The sequence below is a fragment of the Oncorhynchus masou genome, chromosome 5 (assembly GCF_036934945.1).
Source record: "Oncorhynchus masou masou isolate Uvic2021 chromosome 5, UVic_Omas_1.1, whole genome shotgun sequence".
Lineage (NCBI taxonomy): Eukaryota > Metazoa > Chordata > Actinopteri > Salmoniformes > Salmonidae > Oncorhynchus > Oncorhynchus masou.
Window position 1 is genome coordinate 52,974,298 of NC_088216.1, and position 11,653 is coordinate 52,985,950.

The 11,653-nt window shown below is 42.9% G+C and overlaps 1 protein-coding gene across 4 annotated transcripts in view; it reads right to left on the reverse strand.

Moving 5' to 3' along the window:
- Window positions 1-10,250, reverse strand: part of LOC135539823 (engulfment and cell motility protein 2) — a 36,731-nt gene extending 26,481 nt beyond the window's left edge. For all 4 annotated transcript variants that reach the window (XM_064965970.1, XM_064965968.1, XM_064965969.1 and 1 more), the window contains exons 1-2: window positions 10,200-10,250; window positions 8,689-8,759 (exon numbers count right to left, since the gene is read on the reverse strand). The gene's annotated coding sequence lies outside the window, so the exon portion shown is untranslated. The remainder of the gene's footprint in view (window positions 1-8,688; window positions 8,760-10,199) is intronic.
- Between the last annotated feature and the right edge of the window lie 1,403 nt (window positions 10,251-11,653).

Genomic DNA, 11,653 nt, shown 5'->3' on the forward strand with positions numbered 1-11,653 from the left:
GGATAGTACAAGATTTGGGCAATTAAGCATTTTTTCTACTAACAAAGAGTCACTAACTCATCAATACCATTTTTGTCTGCGTGCAATTTGAAGGAAGTAGAAGGTAGTTTCGCGAGCCATTGCTAACTAGTGTTAGCGCAATGACTGGAAGTTTATGGGAAAAGCTAGCATGCTAGCTGTTCCTGTAGACCAGCGGTAGGCAACTGATTCAGCCACGGGACGATTTTTGATGGAGGGAAGGTCGGGGGTCCGTAACAGTTATAATAATTTGTACACTGCAAATTGACCACAACCAAACTCAAAAAAAGAATGTATTTGAAAGTAATCATTTTACACCTCGATTGCATTGAGACACAATCACATGGCTCTTTTATTTGTGGGAATAGTAGGTGAACAGATTAACTAAATTAAACAAAGTTTTAGCTGAATTCCTGGTGATTTTAATATTTTTACCAAAAAAATCCCCCCCTCGCCTGTTGCTGACCACATCTGTAGACATCCAGCATGCTAGCTGTTCACATAGACGTCCAGCTATTGTGCTAATGCTAGTTAGCAACTTCCTTCAAACTGCATGAAAAGACATAACAATGGTATCCACCAGTTAAAAAAAGAGAAATTTCCAAAACATTGCACTATACCTTTAAAAGCTGCAGCTAAATGAATATAGGAGAAACTCCACTATAGGGTGGTATTCTCTGGTGTTACTGCCAGAAAAATCAAAACATTCTCATTCATCGACATTGTATTCAGATGCCTACGGACTGAGAATATTTCTGCGCATTTCTTTACAGAAAATGTGAATGCAGTCACACACACTCTGGGGTAGTGAGAAACAGCAAGTTTCATACATCCACATCTCTGGCAGGCTCAGTCCTCCCACTCAGGAGCCCTAGAACCTGTACGTGGGCTGGGGTTGATTAAGCACAGCTCCCCGATCTACTGAAGATACAACAGCACCATGGAGCTCAGGTATACCCCTGCTAGCCTCCCTATTCTAAATCCACAGGGATTCTGCACTCGGCTGGCATCGTGTGATGACAGATGAGAGTGCGCGTCAAAGCAGTAGAAATCAGTGCCAACAGCGGGCATTTTACTTGGGGAACCACACAACACATAATCAAACAGTACTGCACAGGGCAGATGCCAAATAGCTGGAACCAACATTTTTCCTTGAGTATTGGGCAGTAGGGGGAGAAGAGAAGGGTAGGGGGCTTTTGGGGGGAATTTCCCTCTCCTGTCTCCGGGGGCTGTTATACAGCTCAGTTAATGCTTTTGTTCACATTTTGCCATGAAATACATTGCAGTTATAAAGTACATTTCCTGCAATTGTGCACATTTTGCTATCATATGCTATCTGGGCCCCCCAAAACTTCAGAATAGTTTTCTTTGCGTGCCTGTTCAGTAATCCGGCCCCGACTCTGGCTGGAGATCAGATGGTGTGTGTGGACATGGTTTAAAACTGTCTGTTTGCTTGCCTTGGTTCTCTGAGGACACCTGAGTTTCAATATGGATATTTTCACAGCAAACAATTTCAGGGACCATGAACTAATAAATTCAAACATTTCAGTTGATGATCAATTGATTCTACTGAAAATATCCTGTACTGCAAAGACAAAGTTAAATTCATAAACTGCAGTAGTAGCCTAATGATCAACTCTTAAATGTTCTGTGAAAACACTTGTTTAATTTGAGGAAAATGTCATTCCATTCGTAACACCTCTAATAACAAGCTGGATCCAATTCAATACTGCCTTTTGATAAAGTATTTCCTCTTCTCTCAAATCAGGCAATAATATCCATACATGAGGAGACTTGCCTGGTAGGAAGGATAGGGGATAGGAGAATATAGCTAAATGAGAACACCAAGTCAAACAACAATCAGTGATGAGACTTTGCTTGGAATGATGAATGGGGCATTGTGCAACAGGCTGCGAAAAAGCTGCAGAAAAATACTTAGAATAATTTAGTCCAAGACTGGCAAGTGCAGGACAGCTCATCAGAGCACATTCAGATACTCTGGCTTCACTATAACTCACCACATCCACAAATGAAAGAACAAGAAAAACAGACGTGTAAAGTTAACCACACTGTTATACACAAAAGCATATGCTAATGAACCATGTTTCACTGCTGCATACAATTACACGAACGGTTTATAAGAACACATCATAAGCGTTGGGGATTCTTTGTGAGGGTTTAATTCTCAAAGTCATTTCTATTTGTTCATTTCACAGACAACATGTTTTTCTTGACACACTGCCCCACCGTCAGTGCATTTGTGGCCAAACATCAACAACAACATGAAAATAGACGCCGGAAGACAAGGCACATGTAATGGCTAACTTAACCTTGCCAGACAGGAACTCCTACCATGACACATCATCTGGGCCACAGTGCTGACATTGTCTGGGGGTATAAATAAGAGAAGTCCATTCCCAGTCCCAAATGGGAATAACTAGGGCCTATTAGAGCTCTGGTCAAAAGTAGTGCACTACATCGGGAACAGGGTGCCATTTGGGACACAATCGTCCATTCCCAGTCCGAAAGTCACTGACTAGAGGTCTTCACAGATCCATCCACCTGTACCCGAATACTCAAGAACCAATGCAGGACCGGATCCAGAATTCTAAATAATGTCACGGGTCTGATGTGATTTTCACAGGTCTCGGGTACGTGTAATTTTAACCGACTTGTCCAGAACGGCAGTACAGATTCGAACGAGACCACTGCAGTAGAAAGAGAAATTATATTATTTATGCTGCTGCTCTTGCTTTTTCATGAGAGTGGAGCGTGGCGTGTGTAGCTTGTTGTTGGCCAATCATAAGTCAAAGCGGCAATAGGCTACAGTCAGAGCCTCCATGTGTGGCAAAAGTTAGGAGATACAGTGGGGCAAAAAAGTATTTAGTCTGCCACCAATTGTACAAGTTCTCCCACTTAAAAAGATGTGAACCTTGTGAAGACTTACAGAAAACGTATGACCTCTGTCATTGCCAACAAAGGGTATATAACAAAGTATTGAGATAAGTATTTGGTCTAACAAAAGTTTATTTTCCACCATAATTTGTAAATAAATGCATTAAAAATCCTCCAATGTGATTTTCTGGATTTTTTTCTCATTTTGTCTGTCATAGTTGAAGTGTGCCTATGATGAAAATTACAGGCCTCTCATTTTTTAAGTGGGAGAACTTGCACAGTTGGTGGCTGACGAAATACTTCAATGGAAGATGGAATTACAATGACGGAATTCAAAGTTCAAGGAGAGGCTACAGGCTACTTAATATTCTGAATGGAGTTGTTGTTGTGTAACTGTAGGATGAGAAAGCACATGCACTGCAGCCTCAACTAGCCTAACTAGCAAACGTTACCTAGCTTAACTAGCGTTTCCCGGTTTGACGCAGTCAAGACAGGTACTGAGCAATCATATTGGATGATAAATAACCAAGTCACAGCAGCTATTAGTCTACTATAGCGCGAGTCTGCTTGATTGGTTGCGGTCTCTAGTCTCCACATTCCTGCTCCTGTGCCACTCGCTCACAGTACGTTCACAGAACGACATCTCCCCTGCCTGCTAGAGCGGCACCTCTCTCTCCCTCTTGCGCTTTCAAGTCTGGTTATCAGTAGCTCAAAAAAAGAAAATATCTGCTGTTTCCCTCGCTCAGATCGGACTGGGTATGGATCCAACCCGGTCTATACGGAACAGGTCTAGTTGTCCCCGTGTCCGTTCGGAACAGGTCTATATTCAAAACATTTATTTATATCTGGTCAGGGCGGGAAAACCCCAGGTCCATTTTGGAAGTTGGACCTGTGAAGACCTCTACCGCTGACTGCAGCCTCCACAAAGGAACCTCTATGATAACAGTTTGAGCCACAGCACCAGTCGAGTCCTGTACAAATGCTACTGCAGCTGTCAGCTCCACTTTGTGAATGGACTTCTGATACGCATGGCCATAAGTATGTGGATACCTACTTACACGAACATCTCATTCCAGGATCATGGGCATTAATATGGGAGTCCCCCCCCCTTTGCTGCTACAGCACCCTCCACTCTTCTAAGAAGGCTTTCAACTAAATTCTGGAACATTGCTGTGGGGACTTGCTTCCATTCAGGCACAAGAGTATTAGTGAGGTCAGGCACTGATGTTGAGCGATTAGGCCTGGCTCGCATTTAGCGTTCCAATTCATCTCAAAGGTGTTCGATGGGGTTGAGGTCAGGGCTCTGTGCAGGCCAGTCAAGTTCTTCCAGACTGGTCTCGACAAACCATTTCTGTATGGACCTCGCTTTGTGCACGGGGGCATTGTCATGCTGAAACAGATAAGGGTCTTCCCCAAACTGTTGCCACAAAGTTGGAAGCACAGAATCATCTGAACTCAGCAAAGAAAGAAATGTCCCCTCACTGTCAACTGTGTTTATTTTCAAACTTAAAATGTGTGAATATTTGTATGAACATAAGATTCAACAACTGAACAACAAGTGCATCACCTCCTTATGGACTGCACCAGATTTGCCAGTTCTTTCTGTGAGATGTTACCCCACTCTTTCACCAAGGCACCTGCAAGTTCCCGGACATTTCTATGGGGAATGGCCCTAGCCCTCCGATCCAACAGGTCCCAGGCATGCTCAATGGGATTCAGATCCGGGCTCTTCGCTGGCCATGGCAGAACACTGACATTGCTGTCTTGCAGGAAATCACATACAGAACGAGCAGTGTGGCTGGTGGCATTGTCATGCTGGAGGGTCATGTCAGGATGAGCCTGCAGGAAGGGTACCACGAGGGAGGAGGATGTCTTCCCTGTAACGCACAGTTTTGAGATTGCCTGCAATGACAACAGGCTCAGTCCGATGATGCTGTGACACCGCCCCAGACCATAAAGGACCCTCCACCTCCAAATCAGTCCCACTCCAGAGTACAGGCCTCGGTGTAACGCACATTCCTTCGATGATAAACGCGAATCCAACCATCACCCCTGGTGAAACAAAACCACGACTCGTCAATGAAGAGCACTTTTGCCAGTTCTGTCTGGTCCAGCGACAGTGGGTTTGTGCCTGTAGGTGACGTTGTTGCCGGTGATGTCTGGTGAGGACCTGCCTTAGAACAGGCCTACAAACCCTCAGTCCAGCCTCTCTCAGCCTATTGCGGACAGTCTGAGCACTGATGGAGGGATTGTGCGTTCCTGGTGTAACTAGGGCAGTTGTTGCCATCCTGTACCTGCCCCGCAGGTGTGATGTTCGGATGTACCGATCTTGTGCAGGTGATGTTACACAGTCTGCTAGTGCGAGGACAATCAGCTGTCCCCTGTCTCCCTGTAGCGCTGTCTTACGCATCTCACAGTACGGACATTGCAATTTATTGCCCTGGCCACATATCACCTCTCCTCATCTTTCTTTTGGTGTTTTTCAGAGTCAGTAGAAAGGCCTCTTCAGTCTCCTAAGTTTTCATAACTGTGACCTTAATAGCCTATGGTCTGTAAGCTGTTAGTGTCTTAACGACCGTTCCACATGTCCATTAATTGTTTATGGTTCATTGAACAAGCATGGAAAACAGTGTTAAAATACAATGAATCATCTGTGAAGTTATTTGGATTTTTATGAATTATCTTTGAAAGACAGGGTCCTAAAAAATGAGATGTTTCTTTTTTTTTTTGCTGAGTTTAGAATGCCATTGTATGCTGTAGCGGTGAGGTTTCCCTTCACTGGATCTAAGAGGCCTAGCCCGAACCATGAAAAACAGCCCCAGACCATTATTCCTTCTCCACCAAACTGTACAGTTAGCACTATGCATTCAGGCATGTAGTGTTCTCCTGGCATCCGCCAAACCCAGATTCGTTCCTTGGACTGCCAGATAGTGAATCGTGATTCATCACTCCAGAGAACACGTTTCCACTGCTCCAGAGTCCAATGGCGGCGAGCTATAGACCACTCCAGCCACCGCTTGGCATTGCGCATGGTGATTTTAGGCTTGAGTGCGGCTGCTCGGCCATGGAAACCCATTTCATGAAGCTCCCGACAAGCAGTTCTTGTGCTGACGTTGCTTCGAGAGGCAGTTTGGAACTCGGTAGTGAGTGTTGCAACCGAGGACAGACTATTATTACGAGCTCCACACTTCAGCACTCTGTCCCTTTCTGCGAGCTTGTGTGGCCTACCACTTTGCGATTGTGTCGTCGTTGCTTCTAGACGTTTCCACTTCACAAGAACAGCACTTACAGTTGACCGGGCAGCTCTAGCAGGGTAGACATTTAACTAACTGACTTTTAAAGGTGGCATCCTACGGTAGTTCCACGTTGAAAGTCACTGAGCTCTTCAGTAAGACCATTCTGCTGCCAATATTTGTCTATGAAGATTGCATCACTGTGTGCTCAATTTTATACACCGGTCAGCAACGGGTGTGGCTGAAATAGCCAAATCCCCTCATTTGAAGGGGTCCACAAAATTGTGTGTGTGTGTGTGTGTGTGTGTGTGTGTGTGTGTGTGTGTGTACACACACACACACACACACAGAGTGTACCTAGAGCTGGCAGGAATGGTGTTAATCTTCTCAGTTCACTGAACAGCTCTACAAAAATCTTTAAAAATTAGGGTATCAATGAAATTCTTGATCCAAAGCAAGCAAACATGACTGATATCTATCATTTAATTTTAAATTAAGGAAATAATTAAGAGCTGAGTCAATATTCTACATGGGAAACAATATGCATGGCATGAAACACAAAGTCCAGCATAGTGAGGACACCGTCTGAATACTAACTCAGAATTTCAGTAGTTGACAGAGGGCCATGTGCTTACAGCCACAATGGTGGGGGAAACAACAAAGCACCAATAAGAAACCAGAGTCCATGAAGGACAAGGCTAAGAGGTTATTAAGAGAAACAGTATGTGTGTGTGTGTCTAGGTTGGAAGAGGAGAATCAGACAGTCAGTACATGTCAGGACTTATATGTCTGGGCAATAAGGGAGGGAATTGAAAACAGATACCCAGTAAGCATGAGAGAGACATTCTTAATTTAGTAGGCGTCTCCCTCTGCCCATAACGAGGACTATAAAGTCTAGACAGCTATCTTGTTCAATGTGAATTCAAAACAAAAAGCTCTACTCCTTTTCCATCCAAGCACAACTTTCCCCCACACATTTGAAGAAGAATCTCAGCCAGGGCTCTTCTCTAATGCCAAAAGGCAAATCTCTCGTCGGCAATGCTAATCTCGTTAACTGTTAACTTCTTTGGGACTGGGGGGCAGTATTGAGTAGCTTGGATGAATAAGGTGCCCAGAGTTAACTGCCTGCTACTCAGGCCCAGTTGCTAATATATGCATATTATTAGTAGATTTGGATAGAAAACACACTGAAGTTTCTAAAACTGTTTGAATGATGTCTGTGAGTATAACAGAACTCATATGGCAGGCAAAAACCTGAGAAAAAAATCTAACCGGGAGGTTTGTAGTTTTTTAACTCATTGTCTATCGAATACACCGTGTCTATGGGGTCAAATTGCACTTCCTAAGGCTTCCACTAGATGTCAACCGTCTTTAGAACCTTGTTTGATGCTTCCACTGTGAAGTGGAGGCGAATGAGAGGGGCTTGAGTCAGAAGTCTGGCAGAGTGCCATGAACTTCCCACGTGCGTTCACGTGAGTTAGCTTGCGTTCCATTGCAATTCTACAGACAAAGGAATTCTCCGGTTGGAACAATATCGAAGATGTAAGAAGATTGATTCTATACTTCGTTTGACATGTTTATACGAACTGTAATATAACTTTGTTTGAACTTTCACATGGACTTGCCTGTGCGTCGTGAGTTTGGATTGTGTACTAAATACGCGAACAAAAAGGAGGTATTTGGCCATAAATGATGAACTTTATCAAACAAATCACACATTTATTGTGGAACTGAGATTCCTGGGAGTGCATTCTGATGAAGATCAAAGGTAAGTGAATATTTATAATGCTATTTCTGACTTCTGTTGACTGCACAACATGGTGTATATCTGTTTGGCCGTTTTGTTGTCTGAGCGCTGTACTCAGATTATTGCATGGTGTGCTTTTTCTGTAAAGATTTTTTGAAATCTGACACAGCGGTTGCATTAAGGAGAGGTGTATCTAAAGTTCCATGTATAACACTTGTGTTTTCATCAACATTTATGATGAGTATTTCTGTAAATTGATGTGGCTCTGCAAAATCACTGGATGTTTTGGAACTACTGAACATAACACGCCAATGTAAACTCAGATTTTTGGATAGAAATATGAACTTTATCGAACAAAACATACATGTATTGTGTAACATGAAGTCATATGAGTGTCATCTGATGAAGATCAAAGGTTAGTGATGAATTTTTCTCTATTTCTGCTTTTTGTGACTCCTCTCTTTGGCTGGAAAAATGGCTGTGTTTATCTGTGACTTAGCTGCTTACCTAACATAATCGTTTGGTGTGATTTCGCCGTAAAGCCTCTTTGAAATCAGACGCTGTGGCTGGATTAACGAGAAGTTTATCTTTAAAATGGTGTAAAATACTTGTATGCTTCAGGAATTTTAATTATGAGATTTCTGTTTTAAATTTGGCGCCCTGCACTTTCACTGGCTGTTGTTGAGGTGGGACGCTACCGTCCCGAATATCCCAGAGGTTAAGTGTGTGCCATGGTTTATTTTTTCTCCTCTCATCCTGGGTCTCATCTTAACAAGATAAGGTGACCATCCTCACCTGTTGGAGCGTTGAGTGGGCACCTCACTCGCTCTCTCAATCTCACGTTTCAGACCATGGCATCAGCTCCCCTGTAAAGACAGAAACTGTCAAGGCATATTTGGGTCAAACACTGGTGCAAAGCCTAACAGTGGGAAAGTATCATTAGAGGAACTGTAAAATATAGTCAAACATTCCACCTTTAATGCTTCTCCACCCCTATAAAATACCTTCCTTGAGAAGTTCCCTTTATCCTTTTCTTGATGTTAATAACCAGTCAAATACTGACAACCTGCTTTCATGCAGACATTCCTTCTAAAACTGTTTTAATTGCATCTCAGATTGGTTTCAATCTTGCAGAACGCTTTTAACTGACATCCTTTGAGTGTATTGAACTTCTTATTTTATAGACAGATGGATTCTGTCTTGCAATTCTTATTGATGTGGGAACGTAAAAACTGCAAGACAAAATACACATTTTCAAAGGCATCCTGACTAAAATAAAGGATAATACTGTCTGCTGGTGATGCTGCTGAGGAGCTCAGCTACTCAAGCAACCACTGACGTACCTAATCTGTAAAAGTTAGGAGAGACTTCAGATAACTGATCCTAAAGACCCCATAGCCTACCATGTACTGGCCCTAACTACAAATCCTGAGTGGCAATGTTACAGTTATCTTATGTTACAGGAAAATGAGTTAATCCTTTGTTTTCAGGACTCATGCATGATCCTGGCTCTTCACATAGTATGACAGGTAGGTAGGTACCTGATCTGATAGGTTACTGAGTGACACCCCCAGCTTGCAGGAGGACAAATATCGACCTTCTGTAGAATGATGGGGACAGAGAGTTCCCCACAGACAGATGAGGGTGGTTTCAGTGTGTCACACAAGGCAGCTGGATACATTTGTAACAATGTATCAATTACTGCTGACCACCACCACATTGTAATACCAGTGTAATTAAGACAGAATGGGATGCAGCCACAATGCATAGCTTTAAAATGACATTCCTGCTCTTAACGCTGTATTTTCAGAAACCTGGCCAAATTGTGAAACGGATATTAATAATCATTTTATAAACCATGATAACCTCACATGTAGCCTAGTGAGCGTTGATCATTTACTAGCAACCGAAGGCAGTGGGGCTGTAAATGAGCCACATCGGATGGCAAGGCATGTAAATCCATTTACTAATTTGAGAAACACAGCTACCTTGAATTAAATTGTAGCCAGCGCTCAACATAACTTCTGGGCATTCATATTTCAATAATTAAATCCCCTCCAAGTGAATAAAATCCTAAATGTATGAATTTATAGAACGTATTCGTCTCACAGAAGAAGAAAAAAGCCTACACACGATATTCCATAGGAGAGCGATTTGTTCCTTCAATTTTTCACTAGGCTACTGCCGATGTGCTTTTTGTTTTGCAGGCGCGCAACAGTGACTACAATATAACGACAAAATTATATAATTACTCAAAATGGTTAATTTACTGATAGTAAATAGTTCGTGTAACTGCGGTTACCTACCCCATGGCCTGGACCGGATCGCCGCCGTTTGATACTTCCACCAATGCAGCATCTGTGGTAAGACGATACATCACCACGCCTCGTAGGCGGGACATAAAGTATATGTCCATGGCTACTGCACAAGAATCCTGTCTTTCACATAAATCCAACATTTTGATTTTAAATCGGTGCATGTGCAGGGCAATGCACACATTAACATTTAATACATATCATAATGTGACATGTATATGCTATAATTGATCTCATGACACCATATTCAAAAAATATTATATCTACCAAGGAAAGAGGGGGGGATTCTAAAACAGCATTTACTACAGACATATGTTTTTATTTTCCATTCAGACAACAAGTATTGCACATACAGTGCCTCAGAAAGTAATCACAGCCCTTTACTTTATCCACATTGTTGTTTTACAGCTTGGATTTAAAATGGATACAATAGCGATGTTGTGTCACTGGCCTAGATACAATACCGCATATGTCAAAGTGGAATTAGGTTTTTAGATTTTTTTTTTAAATGACAAATTAATAAGTATTCAGCCCCTTTGTTATGGCAAGCCTAAATAAGTTCAGGTGTAAAAATATACAAGTCACACAAATTGCATGGACTCCCTCTGTGTGGAATAATAGTGTTTAACATAAGTTTTTCCATGACTACCTCATCTCTGTCAAGCACTGAATTTCAAACAAATGAAACCAAAGACCAGGGAGGTTGCCTCGCAAAGGGCAGCTGTTGGTAGATGGGTGTAAAAATATATATCTTTTTTTTTAAAGCAGACATTGAATATCCCTTTGAGCATGGTGAAGTTATTAATTACACTTTGGATGGTGTATCAATATAAACCAGTCATTACAAAGACACGGGCATCCTTCCTAACTCAGTTGCCAGAGAGGAAGGAAACTACTCAGGGATTTCCCCATGAGGCCAATGGTGATTTTTTTTAAGTTATAGAGGCCTCCCAAGTGACATTGCAGTACTAGCGGCATCACTACAGATCAGGGTTCGATACCAGGCTGTGTTGCAGGCGGCCACGACCGGATGACCCATGAGGTGGCACACAATTGGCCCAACGTCGTCCAGGCTTGGGGAGGGTTTGGCTGGCCGTGATATCCTTGTCCCATCGTGCTGTAGTGACTCCTGTGGTGGGCCGGGCGCATGCCCACTGACACAGTCGCCTAGTGTACGGTGATTCCTCCGACACAATGGTGTGGCTGGCTTCTGGGTAAGGCGAGCAGTGTGTCAAGAAGCAGTGCGGCTTGGTGGGGTCATGTTTTGGAGGACGCATGGCTCTCGACCTTCGCCTCTCCTGAGACCATACGGGAATTCCAGCGATGGGACAAGACTAACAATTGGATATCACGAAATTGGCGAAAAATTAAATAAATGTTGAGAGTTTAGCGCTGTGATGGGAGAAAATTGAGGATGGATCAACAACATCCACAATATTATACCT